The following is a 13,465-nucleotide window of genomic DNA, read 5'->3' as shown; positions in this document are numbered from 1 at the left end:
TAACCCATGATCATGTATTATAAGTTATCTATCTAGTCCATCATGTATAATCATAGAAATCATGTAAATCAAGCATGGAGGTAGGATAATAAACATCCATTAAACCTCTTTGTATGAATTCACCAAAGCACAAGGTTATCAACATAGTTGATAACCCGATGAATAAGAATAAAATACAACTAACTAGTTTTTTGCCAAGTAGCCAAGTAAGATTAACTCGGGTGTTCCATACCCATCATGGTAACTGTTGGAGGCACGACGGGGTTGTGTTACTTTGAGTCTTGGAAGCTACATGGATGAATATAGTAAAACATCAAGTGAGGTGGTGGAACAAGTTTGGAAAGCTAAGGCTTCCATGGTTCACACCTTTACCAAAACACAAGTCTCACCATATTGAAGATGGTGAGCTTGGATGGTTTCATCACTCGTAGGTCATCTAAAACCTTGTCAAAACAGAAAGTTTAGAGGGTGTTGCACCTCTAAACTTATAAGAATCATCCCTAAACAAGCCTCATAACCATGGATGGGTTTAGGAACAAGATAGGCACAAGATTCATTCAAGAAAGTTAAGTTATAAAAAGTTTGCAAAATATAACTTTAAAACAGAAAGTTTGGACCTCAAAATGGTGATATTTCACCTTAGTTTACCATGGTAAACTTGTGGAAACACACCTAGAGGTGTCCCAAGCTTTCAAGTAGAAGAAAAGATGAAGAAAACGTGAAGAAATGTGAGTTTGGACTCACTTTAGAACTTAGAATAATTCTCTCTTTTCTTATGTTTGCAACTGATTTGGGAGTGTTTTGATAGTGTAAGAGAGTTGGAAAAGTGAAAATGAGGTGATGGAGGCTTGGTTTTATAATGGTGAGGTAGGGTTTTGTGTTAAAGAAGGTTGTTTCGTGATTGGGGAAGGAAGAAGGTGACCAATCCTTGAAGGAGAAACAACTCGATGTGGATTGACCACCTTGGCGTCACGCCAAGGCAAAAGGAAATAGGGGTCGTGTGACGCGGCACCTATATGGCCAAACCAGTTTCGTTTTTTTTACACTTTGGCCACGAACTTCCATTAGTTTGTTATTTTATGCCCAAAGTTCTTGTTTTGGCTTGTTTTAGGATAGAAATGTGTTTGCAAGTGTCGTGTAAGAATCGTGCAACGTATAGATGATAACTCAAGTATATAATAAGTCTCGGTTTGCGTGAAAATGTGTATCTTATGTTTAATTGTTTATAATACAAGTATAACAAGGATAAGTATAACAGTGAATTTCCATTACGATTGAAGTCTCAGATTACAAGATTGGAAAAGAGATATGAATACAATACGGTTACAAGTTTCCAAAAATAGAAATACGAATTACACTTTCTAAATAAGGAAACTACTAAAATGTGAAGCGTTATAGTCTCCCATACTTTAGAAAATTTCGTCCCAAAATTTATTCAAGGGGAAGACTCAACGAACAAGTGTGGATACTTGGTCTTCATATCACTCTCGAGTCCCAAGTGAATTTAGCGCCACATTTTCCTTCCCATCGAATCTTGACTATGGGAATTCGACTGCGCCTTGGTTGTCGGGTCCCTCGGTCCATGATTTCGACCGGCTTCTCGATGAAATGTAGGGACTCATTAATTTGTATGTCGTCGAGAGGAACTTAAAGTCCTTCTTCAGCTGGGCACTTCTTGAGATTTTGAAACGTGAAATGTGTTGTTGAGTTCTTGAGGTAGATCTAGACAGTACGCCAGTTTGCCAAGCCTCTCGAGTATTTTGAAAGGACCTACAAAATGTGGAGCGAGTTTGCCCTTCTTACCAAAGCGGATGACTCCTTTCCAATGGGATACCTTGAGGAGTACGTGATCACCAACATTAAATTCCAACGGTTTGCCACGTTTATCGGCGTAGCTCTTTTGTCGACTTCTAGCTTTGAGGAGGTTGTCACTGATTTGTAGGATCTTGTTCGTCGTCTCTTGTATAAGCTCGGGACTGATGATTTGTGCTTCGTCGATCTCGTGCCAACAAATAGGCGAACGACACTTATGACCATACAATGCTTCAAAAGTAAAGATTTGAATACTGGAGTGATAGTTATTATTGTACGAGAACTCTATCAATGGTAAATGTACATCTCAATTTCCACCAAAATCAATTACACACGAACGAAGCATGTCCTCGAGGGTTTGAATAGTACATTCGGTTTGACCATCCGTTTGAGGGTGAAAAGCCATACTAAGATTAAGGTGTGCACCCATCACGGTTTGAAACGTTTGCCAAAGGCGGGAAGTTGAACAACCATCGCGGTCCGAAATGATGTCAATGGGGATACCATGACGGCAAATGACTTCATTCATGTAGATACGAGCTAATTTCTCAACTCGATAATCTTCACGAATGGGGGAAAGTGAGCGGATTTGGTCAAATGATCGACGATTACCCAAATGTTATCATGACCGGACAAGGTTCGGGGGAGTTTGGTAATAAAATCCATGGCTACACTCTCCCGTTTCCAAACTGGAACTTCTGGTTATGCGAGTAAACTAGAGGGATGTTGATGTTCAGATTTGACTTTAGAACACGTGAGACATTTGGACACGTAGGTGGTTGTCACACCCCGACCCGCAGCGGAATAGGTGATCAGGGCATGATTAGGCTGATCCAAAGCTTATGACTTGCTATTATAGGTTTTAAATAATCATTTATCCATAACAAATGTTTTCACAAAACAGATAATCCAACTAAAACAATAAAACATATGAAACATTGTACATAACAATTAACTATGCTAATACATTTCTTGTTAACTAAGGCCCATCCTATGTCCAATCTTCTCTGCATACCTGTTTACATGTATCATGTGTAAAAAATGGTTTTTGGGTCAACAAATGTCACACCCCGACCCGCAGCAGAATAGGTGATCGGGGCATGATCGAGTTGACCCAAGAGCTTATGACTTGCTATTACGTGTTTTAAATATTCATTAATCTAAACTGAATGTTTCACATAACAAATAATTTTAAATACACAATTACAAATGAGACATTAGTCATAACCACTAAGCTACATTATCCGTTCTTGTTAACTAAGGCCCATCCTATGTCCAATCTTCTCTTCATGCCTGTTCACATGTATCATGTGTAAAAATGGTTTTTGGGTTAACAAAGGTTAATGAGTGAACCTTATTGTTATTTGAAAAATTATTATGTTTAAATTTGATTTATTAATAAAACGTGCATTAATCAATGTAAGTAAACATGTTGTGTATTATATATCAAACTCATAACACAACCTCAAACGATAAACAAACCAACTGGAATGATTCAAATGAATGTATGCATGTTGCACGATATTATGGTGTGCCAATGAATGGGGTATGTTGCACGGTATTATGGTGTGCTGCAAGGTCTAAGCTCAGTCAAACGGAGCTGACCTCGTATGGTTGGCAACGTCAAGTTCCGCTCTTAGGTAATGGGGAACAAACAAGCCTATGATGATGTGATATCCAAAATGAATGAAAATGCACCAAATGATCAACAACCAAACAACACATAACATAGATACTTCACATAATGGTAATTGCACGTGTTTGAACTTGTAAAATGCGATAAAGAAATGAGACACATGATACACCCCAAAACGTATAAATAAAATGGAAAAGGGGGAGTTGTAAGATTCACTCACAGTGGTTGTGATGTGTGCAAAATGCAACATATAAATTACATCAATAGAGGCATAAAACCAACCCTTTTTTAGTACTAATGTTGGAAAAAACGTGTTTCTTTCTTCCTTTTGAATTTACAGAACCAAACAAGCTTAAAAGAAAAAAAGAAACAAATAAGCAGCCAAAACTAGCATAAATACAAGAAGAAGGAATAACGTGACATGCCCGATCCCTAGGCAGCATCCCCAAAGAAAAAACAAGAAAACAGAAACTGACCACGGGGCTGTGCCCAGCCAGGCATGGGGCGTGGTCAGCCTTGACATAAGAAGACAAAAGCTGCAGAAGCTTTTACACCCACCACGGGGCCGTGTCCAGCTCACCATGGGGCGTGGTCAACTCTTAGATTTGCATAATCTTGATAGTACAGTGAAGAGTTGACCACGGAGTCGTGCCAAGAAGACACGGGGTCGTGTGGGGCCCTCTGCTGACAGCTGCAATTAATGAAGGAAGAGAAGAAGACTGGCCATGGGCCGTGCCCAATGGACACGGGTTCGTGGCCGGGGCTCTGTTCTGGCTATAAATAAGGGTGCTTGGTTCACTTCAAAGGCATCCCATGGCAAATCACTTTTCTCCCACTTTGCCACCATTCCACCACCACTACAACACCAACACCCACCACCATCATCCATCTATCATCTTTAGAGTGTGTAGTAGTCTCGGGATCCAAGAATGATCGTAAGAGTTCTTGTCAATCAAAGGCCATGTTTGGCTAATCTCTTACATCACTTGGTGAAGACAAGTCTTTAATGTATTAATTTTGATTTTTAATCTTTCGGCACTTTTTAATTGGGTTTGTATTAATGACTTTAATAACTAGTTTCTTATGTTGAAAGTGAATTTTCTTTACCATTTCTTCATAATGTCATTGATTTGCTCATTCATGTCTTTACGGTCTATATAAAGCGCGTTAACTACCTGGAAGGGGGTTAGGAGGGTGGTTTGGTAAAGTTCTTGTCTCGTTAAGTGTATAGATCCTGCGAGGACTTGGTTCAAGCTTACTAGGACCCCCTTCAATGTCCTAAAGGTATTGGATGGTGGGGGTGCGAATAGCTTGAACCCCTCATATGTAAACTACTATTAAAACTTTAAACCGGCTTCTTGGGATTGTATCATTGCTGACTCAAATCACTTAGCCGAGGGTAACGTCACCTTCAAAAGAGGGGCCTACCACTTTTTGCATTAATAACTTACTTAATTGTCTTTCAATATTCCGACCATTTGGGGTTGTATCACTGCTGACTCAAACCACTGGGTTGAGGGTAACGTCACCTTCAAAAGAGGGGCCTACTACTATAACTAAGATAATCTTTTAAAAAGTCCGAAAGTGCGAAAATCATCAAAGGATACATTAAAGATAAGTTGAATCCAAGTGATTCTATCTTGTCTATTTGTTTTTTTATTTATTTATCTTTTAGATTTATTTTCATGTTTAAAAACTCTTTTCCAAAAATTTAGATCGATTAGACGTTGACGATAAACCGGTACTAAAAGTTCTTGTGTCCTTGGACGACCTCGGTATCTTACCAACACTATACTACGCTCGCGATGGGTGCACTTGCCCCAGTGTGTGTTTAGTGTTAGTACAATGTCGTGTTTTATAAATTTAAAACTTGACTAAGCCTATGGGTGGCCGGAGACATCAGTTTCTCAATGATCTAGTGAGTTACTAATGTTTGTTGGTGGTGTTTGGGGGTCGCCGGAGAAAACGAGGGGGTTGCCTGTGAGGGTGTGGTGTTTCGGGGTCGCCGGTGTGGGTGTGGTGCCGGTAACAGAGATTGTTCATAAGCTGAAGATGATGAAGATGAGGATTTTCTTTATCAGAGATGAAGAGAGAAAGTTGTGATATTGAGGGTTTCAAAAATGTGTGAGGAAAGAGAAAGTAGGAATGACTTTAAAAAGAGACAGGGACAGACTGAGATGAAAATAACATATAAAGTAAATTACCTAAATACCCTTTTGGTTTTAAAATAATAGTGTATAAGTGGCATAATCTGATTAGTGGAGAGTGGTTATCGCGGTTCTCGCAACTAGGGTGGTTTCTATTTTAACGGTCCCCTATATATATATAGGACAAAGATCCGTTAGGAACCACCCTTTATTGCGAGAACCGCGAGAACCAATGTGAACACAACAAAAAATGCCTAAAAATAGCTAAAAAGCACACAATTTTTTTTTAATATTTTTATAAAAAAAATCGATACTTTTAGTAGCCAAATTTTTTTTTAAATTTAAAAAAAAAATTGGCTACTAAAAGTAGCGATTTTAACATAAAAAATAGTTAAAAAAAATTAGATTTTTTAGATTTTTTTTAGGTTTTTTGGGGGTTTAGTTTTTAGCATTTTAGCTTCGGGGAGGGAGGGTTTTGGTTTTTTTTTTTTTTTTTTTTTTTGGGGGGGGGGGGTTTGGTTTTTTGTGGGTTTTAGTTTTTAGCATTTAGCTTGGGGGGGTTAGGTTTTTTTAGCTATTTTAGGTTGTGTTCATATTGGTTCTCGCGGTTCTCGCATGAACCTTAACCTATATATATATAGGGTCAGGATCTAGGGAAAACAGTGAAAAGTGTGAGAACAGTGAGAATGCTTATGGATCGTCAGATCAAAACAATCTATGGACAAGATTGGCGCGGTGACGTTTTCGTAAATAACATCAATTGTATTATTTGGAACGTGCTTCATTAAGGGTAAAAAGGGTAAACATCGTTTCTCCCATATAACGCCATTAAATACAAAACGACAACTAAATACAAAACGCCAACTAATAAAATGCCATTAAGTACAAAACGTCATTAAAGATAAAACGCCACTAAAGATGGGATGTGTTACAGACTTAATAGATAAAGCTGAGCAAAACAGGAAATACAAACAGTAACTGAAAACGACGGATATTTTATTAATTGCACTTATTAATAATATCCCGCCTAAACTACGCGCCAAAGATATCCTATAAACAGAAACGTCTCAGCACCTTCCATTGATTAAACCAAAAAAAAAACGCAATTGTTTCTAAATACCACTCACTGTTAAACGCTAAAAAAGTTAAAAAATCAAAGATGGCAAACATCGTTTCTTGGATATTCAATATAATTCTGCGTGAAGTTTCACTGAATGGATTGTTAGCTGAGGGGTGTAACTCAATAACATTTTACTGCATGAGATGGACAAATCTTCAAGAAAAAAAAGACTAATGACATACATTTGTCATTTTGTGTGCTTTGTTCTTGATTAATATTTGAATGGCATGAAGAGACCGATGACACTGAAGAGTGTGATGAAGATAAAGATGAAGACCAAACAAAAAACCCACGTCATTTTGTGTTCAAACATCCACAAAAAGCCACTTCAACAACAAAAATCACACCAAAGTAAAAAACGCCATATATTTGTGCAGGTTCGTGTAGTTTCAAAGAAGAAATAGTCTGGTGACAGTGAATATTTGGAAGAAAAATTCGATTAGGATTTTTAATTTATTTTTTTCGCTTCGATTTTTTTCTTTTTGTGGTTTGTTTTTTAATTTTCCAACAAAAAAATACATTATTTCTCTAAAAAAAAGCTTGTAAAACGCCAAGATACAACAAACGCCAAACTCTACAATTATAATAAAATTTGTGGCATCTTGGGGTTTTACAAGCATTTTTTTAGATGGGACGTGTTACAACCATAAAACAGATGAAGCTGAACAAACAGTAAACTGAAGCGGCGGAAAATTTATTACTAACTTTATAATTAAAACCCACTACATCGGTACTTGAATTTATTTTTCTTTTCAAAAACGTCATAATTGTTTAACGTTATAGGACTGCATCCTACATGGCGGCAAAAAAAAAAAACCATTATATAAGTAGAACATGTAAACAAAACTTAACACTCCATATATTCTCTAACACGCCACACCTTGACTAAAACGCTAGAAAAACTTAAAAAAATGGCTCAAGTTATTGCATGGAGGTTTGATAGGTCGGGGAAACGTTTCGTCCTAAAGTTCTCTAACAGGAGAAGGGTGAAAATCAAGACAATCAAGGCCATACTTAGCATGGATGAAGCCGTTCAGAGGGCTATCTGGCCCTTGGGGTTCCAATGGTCGACGATTGTGAAAGAACTCAAAAGGTAATAAGAAGATTGAAGAGAAAATTACAGCAAATGATGATGATGATATTGACGATACTAGTCTACCAACAATTAGCAGTTGGAGTTTGGATGAAAAACGAGAACGGTTAAAGTGACATATCAACACGGGTTCGAATATTCATTGCCGATGGAAGAAATGCTGAAGACAGAGAGATTACATCTTCTTGAATAACTTTGTGATTTAGCACCTTCGAACGATGCAAGATCTAGGGTTGTTATGATATTTAAGTATAGGCTGCAGCAAAGACGAGTCGACATAATGGCGTTATACGCCAATGCACATCACGATGATGATGAATCTGAAGAAAACGATGAACAAAGCGATGGGTACATCTCTGATGTAATCCCATACACAGAAGACTATTAGTTCGTTTTGATCTCGTCTTATTGTAATCTTTTAAATTATTAATGAATTATTAAAAACACCATGAACGCCAAAAAAATTACCTTTATAAGATATATGGGATTATTTCAATCGATAAAATCTACAAAACGCCAAAATAAATGTATAGTTTAAATTATTAAATGTATATAATGATTTTGGTAACACCATGGATGCCAAAGATGTTAGAATTATTAATTACTTTTATTGAATTTGGGAACGCCACAAACCCAAATTGTTATCTATGTGACACAAGAACGATTAATTGAACGAGACATATATAAGAAAAACCAGTAAAACACCAGATAGTTATTAAATATAACTAAACGCCAAACAAATCTTATACGCGAAAAATAAAGCTGTATTATGACACACGAAAAATGGAAAAGGGGAAGATAAAAAGACAAAAAAGCCCCTCCACCCTGATAATATTGCGCGCCACGTGTTCGACCAAGAACCGTTCTCACCGTTCTCATACTTTAGGGTGTTCTCTCCTGATCCCGTTTCTATATATATATATATATATATATATATATATATGCAAGTTGTCGATAATTTTCCAAAACTCAACAAATAATGTAACAGCAATATTCATAATTTTCCGTCATATGTTCAAAACGTAAATTTTGTCGAATACAAGTCCAATGTATAGATTTATATATATATATATATGTTATGTCACGATACGTCGGTTCCGTTTTAACTATCATATACACGAGTTATATACGTCGGTTCGGTTGTTATTATATGGTTTCATTAGTCGGGTCGGTTTAGAGCTCGGCTTAGCGTTTAAGTAATATTTATATAATTAATATAATATAAGTCGCGTCGTTAAAATTTTACCAAGACTCGTGTTGACCCGTTGACTGAGTTTGACCGTAGCTGGCCGCCTTGACCATGTTGACCGAGTTTGACCCGAGACACCAAAAACGACTCGTCAACTAAGTTTGGCCCATCTTTGACCGAGCTTGACCTATGCCCCAAATCTGACCGCGTTGACCGAGTTGACTGCAATAACATTTATACACACTCTAATTTTCAACATTTATATGCATAAAGAGTTGTATATTGTGCTTAGTATTAGTTTTGGTGTATCAGTTTTCGTCATTGGGTAGTGTCGGTTTCTAGCCTGATAGAGAAACAAAGAAGGAAAGCATACTAGGGTGAGGACGAGAGAGAGACGGGGATTGTCTTCTCCGGTAAAGATGGTAGTGGCGAGACGATGGTGGTTGATAGAGGCAACGGCCATGGTGACGACTACGTTGTTTTTCACGCTGATGGTGACCACGGAGTTGTTTTTTGCTCCGGTGGTGGCAAGGTCGTGGAAACAATGGTTATGGTTCCGTAAATCCAACTACACCTCGTTTTTTACATCAAAGAAACCTAATGTTAGCCACCCGTTGTCATTCCGCTTGACGTCCGAGACTGTATCCAGGTACTCTCACTTTCCCTCAAAAGGGTTTATTGTTACCTGATTCTATTACTTTTCAATCGATTTCTTATCTGATGCTGCTCAATTGTTTATGTTAGGGTTTCGGTGGTGGCTATGTTAATGGGAGAAATATGATTGTTGCTGGTGGCTATGTCAATGGAATAAATACGTATGTTGCTGCGATTGGCTATAAAGAAGTTCGATTGGCTACAAAATAGGATCATGAATCTGCTCAATTCTTTATGTTAGGGTTTTTTCTTCCTGTTTGTTTCAACCTTTAAAATAACGATTAGGCAAAGTTCTTAATCAATAAAATTTAATCTATGATTATACTTTGTCTGATTCTGTTTTTACGGCTTCTCCGACGTGATCTCCGTCGAGTAGGATTGGAATTGACGGAGAGTTTTAAGCGGATTCGGTGAATTGGATGAAGAAGGATGGTTCTGGAAGATTACCGGCTGTCGTTACTACTGGAGGAACTGATTTGAAACAAGCAATTAAAGCACTGAATGATGGTATACATAATATTGAAATTAGTAATAGTTGTATGTTGCGTTGGACATGTATTCATTCTAGGGTTATGATGCAGTTTTGCTAATCTTGCGTCAGGTTATAAGAGTGTATAACGTTGTTTAATTACTTTGTGAAAATCTGGCTTATTTAAACTATGGTGAAGTAGGATATAAGTTATAACTCTTCTGTATACATTTGTTGTCTTGGAGTATAGGTTTTATTGTTATGTGCATGTGTGTATGTGTATGGTTTATTGGTTAATGTATTTGTATGCGTACATAAACATATGTACATGTGTGTGTGCAATGTTTTTTTTTTCTTTTTTGATGAACATAACGTGTGTTTTTGTGATGCAGATAATAAGTGGAGATGTTGGCGAAGGGACATCGCAAAAGAATTTAAAGCCACTGAAAGCGAAAACCACTAAGGCTGAGAGGCGTGTTTTACAGGAACCTCAACGAGCTGCGAAAGCTTCTGCTAAAGGTAATTTTTTTGTGTTTTTTTAAATAGAGGATTTGGACTATTTGGTAGTCTTAGTTTTTTTATGAACTATGATTTTCTGAGTTCATAGGTATTAGGTCATATCTGATATTCTGTATTGTTTGACCTAAGTGTAACATTAATCTGGGCTCTCTTCTTTTTTTGCTGCTAATGAGACTTGGTTGCCTATTAGTTATTCTATTCTTTTTTGATGACCTGCTGCATTACTGTTTGATTTTACACCATACAAATATTCACCTAGGACTATCTTATAATACTATATTATATTATTATATAATGTAGAAGGCTCAACATGTAGAAGATAAGTGAAATTTTATAGGATTTGGAAGAATTCATGATATAGATGCTTCAATGGAGGATTAGAGTAAGAATTAAGAAACAAGTATTAAGACGAGCTACTTAGTGCTCCTTCTATCTCTTTGTGTCACATCTAGCTTCCCTTTAAGGCTTTCTTAACGCAATCGTGCATGAATTAGAAGTAACAATTTTGACTCATTTACTAATGAATGACCCAATTTGGTTATTATAAGTCTATAACAGATCAAATGGGTAAAAAGAATTTAAAAGAAAGACGTTAAAAATGAACGAGTCATATGGGTTGTAAGTTGCTAAAAGTGTAATTTTAAAGTATCCATTTTATGGAGCAAGTGCTGGCACTGCTGGTGATGGTATGATTGATTACTGTTGCAGGTGCAGCCGCCGCTACTATCCGTATCTGAACTTGGCAGAAGGTGGTCACAGAAGCTACGCCACTGGTCAGAGATACGGTGTGTACCCACACCATCTCTACCAGTATTAATCCGCGAAATGCTCAAAGAAGTTGATCAAGATACTGTTAGTTTTCAATTCTTCATTCGGTGTTACTTGTGTAAGGCTTCCTAAACCGGTTTTTTTTTTTTTTTGTAGTGAAAGGTGGTAGTAGAACAAAAGGAATAGGGCAATGGTTGGATGAAAATGGGTTCGAATCGCGAGTAAAAGGAATGGGCTTTTTTTATTCATGGGTGGGCACCACAAGTTCTGAGCCTATTGTACCGAGTTGTGGGTATTTTGTTGACACATTCATGAGCCTACGGTATTTTAGTTTTGGTTGTTGTTGTATAATAAAACAAATCGCAATTGAATTACTTAGGTTTTTCGCACGTTTTCGCCGCCGCAACGCGCGGCGGGTAATTAAATCCACCGGCGGAACTAGAGGGGTCAAATTTAGATAAAATGATGTGGTCTAAATCTGATTGATTGCACGCCATTTTGTGGCTAATTTCGTTGCCCGTAGCGTAACGCACGGGTCACTTTTCTAGTTAAATACAAATATTAAATAAAGCTAAAACAAAACATTCTTATTGTTTGAAATTTCTTTATGTAAGAACTTATTCTCATTTGAAGCCTCCACAAGAATGATTGGCGAGCCAAACAGTGGCTCATTTAAGCGATAATGAAGCAAGCTCGAGCCGAGCTTTTAACTCATTTGAGGTTGTTCTTAAAATAGCTCAAGCCTTGCCAAACTTTGGCTCGTTTAAGCGATAATGAAGCAAGCTCAAGCCGAGCTTTTAACTCATTTGAGGTTCTTATCAAAATAGCTAGAGCCAAGCTCGAGCTTTGGGGTTTACTTGTGAGCCTAGATTGAACTCATATAAGTAGGCTTGAACCGAGTCCAACTTGTCACACCCCGACCACGTAAAACAACAAATCGTGGCGGAAACGTCGGGGAGTGTTGTAACAGAATTATTGTTTCACAACCATGGATACAAAAAGTGTTTCATTTTATTGATAATATTAAACATTAACATTGTCTTAACATAACAAGTTACATATCGACTATCACTGTTATTATGTCACTAAGGCCTCGTCCAGATCCTATGTGACGCATGCATCCTAGAAATCAATCAAGCAACAACACCTGAAACATAAGTAAAAACAAAGTCAGCAAGAAATGCTGGCGAGTACATAGGTTTTATAAGAGTATTGGAATCATGGCTTCGTTTATACGTTGCAGTACTTTATTAGACTACAGGAGTCAAAATACAAACCTTGTTTTGAAAAGTGTATTGCAACATAATTAACCAACTCAAATCAAATTGGTTATAGGGTATGTTTGGCATGGAGCTTTTAGGAGCTTTTATGAGCTTCTAGCTTTAAGCTTTTAAGAAAAAGCTCATACTCAATAAAAAGTCTTGTTTGGTTGAAGGAGCTTTAAGCTTTTAGGTTAGGAGCTTCAAGCTTTTGGTTGAACGCTACTACTAGTAGCGTTTAGAAGGAGCTACAAGCTTTTAGGGATAAAATGACTATTTTAACCACTAAAAATAAGGAACTTTTTAATGCACCAACTTTCTAAATTTTTAGTTATGTCCATTTTGGTCATTTTATACATTTTATTAAAAGCTCCAGCTACTCTACCAAACACCAAATATATCTAAAAAACTACAGTTACTAGCTACCAGCCACCAGCCACCAGCCACCAGCTTCCAGCTTACAGCTACTTTTGCCAAACATACCCATAGTTTATAAAATCTCGTAGCCATGATTCTTAACCCCAAAAACATTTGTTTTAGTAAACCAACTCGTAAAACATCTTGTAAAAACTCGTTAAAAACTCGTATGGTGTATATCTTTTAGAAAAACATCGTTGTGTGATATCGTTTCAAAATCGTTTACTCAAGTGAACTAAATAACGCCACGGTATGTAATACGTTGAAAACACTTGTATATAGGAAGTACCAGCGGCGTATCCACCATGCTTTCATCACATTACACTCGTCCCGTTATCTAAACACTATCCAAAAACCAATCGTTTATCCAATTCGTTTAACT

At 37.1% G+C, this 13,465-nt stretch overlaps 1 long non-coding RNA gene across 1 annotated transcript; it reads left to right on the top strand.

Moving 5' to 3' along the window:
• Positions 1-9,260: 9,260 nt before the first annotated feature.
• LOC110872549 lies at positions 9,261-12,000 on the top strand. Its single transcript, XR_002554512.2, has 6 exons — positions 9,261-9,646; positions 9,742-9,887; positions 10,028-10,158; positions 10,513-10,639; positions 11,348-11,491; positions 11,564-12,000. It is a non-coding gene; the product is annotated as an uncharacterized LOC110872549 (long non-coding RNA).
• The last annotated feature ends 1,465 nt before the right edge of the window (positions 12,001-13,465 follow it).

This window comes from Helianthus annuus, chromosome 8, assembly GCF_002127325.2.
Source record: "Helianthus annuus cultivar XRQ/B chromosome 8, HanXRQr2.0-SUNRISE, whole genome shotgun sequence".
Lineage (NCBI taxonomy): Eukaryota > Viridiplantae > Streptophyta > Magnoliopsida > Asterales > Asteraceae > Helianthus > Helianthus annuus.
Note: the sequence above shows the minus strand (reverse complement) of the source record. Positions and strands in the feature narration are given on the sequence as shown.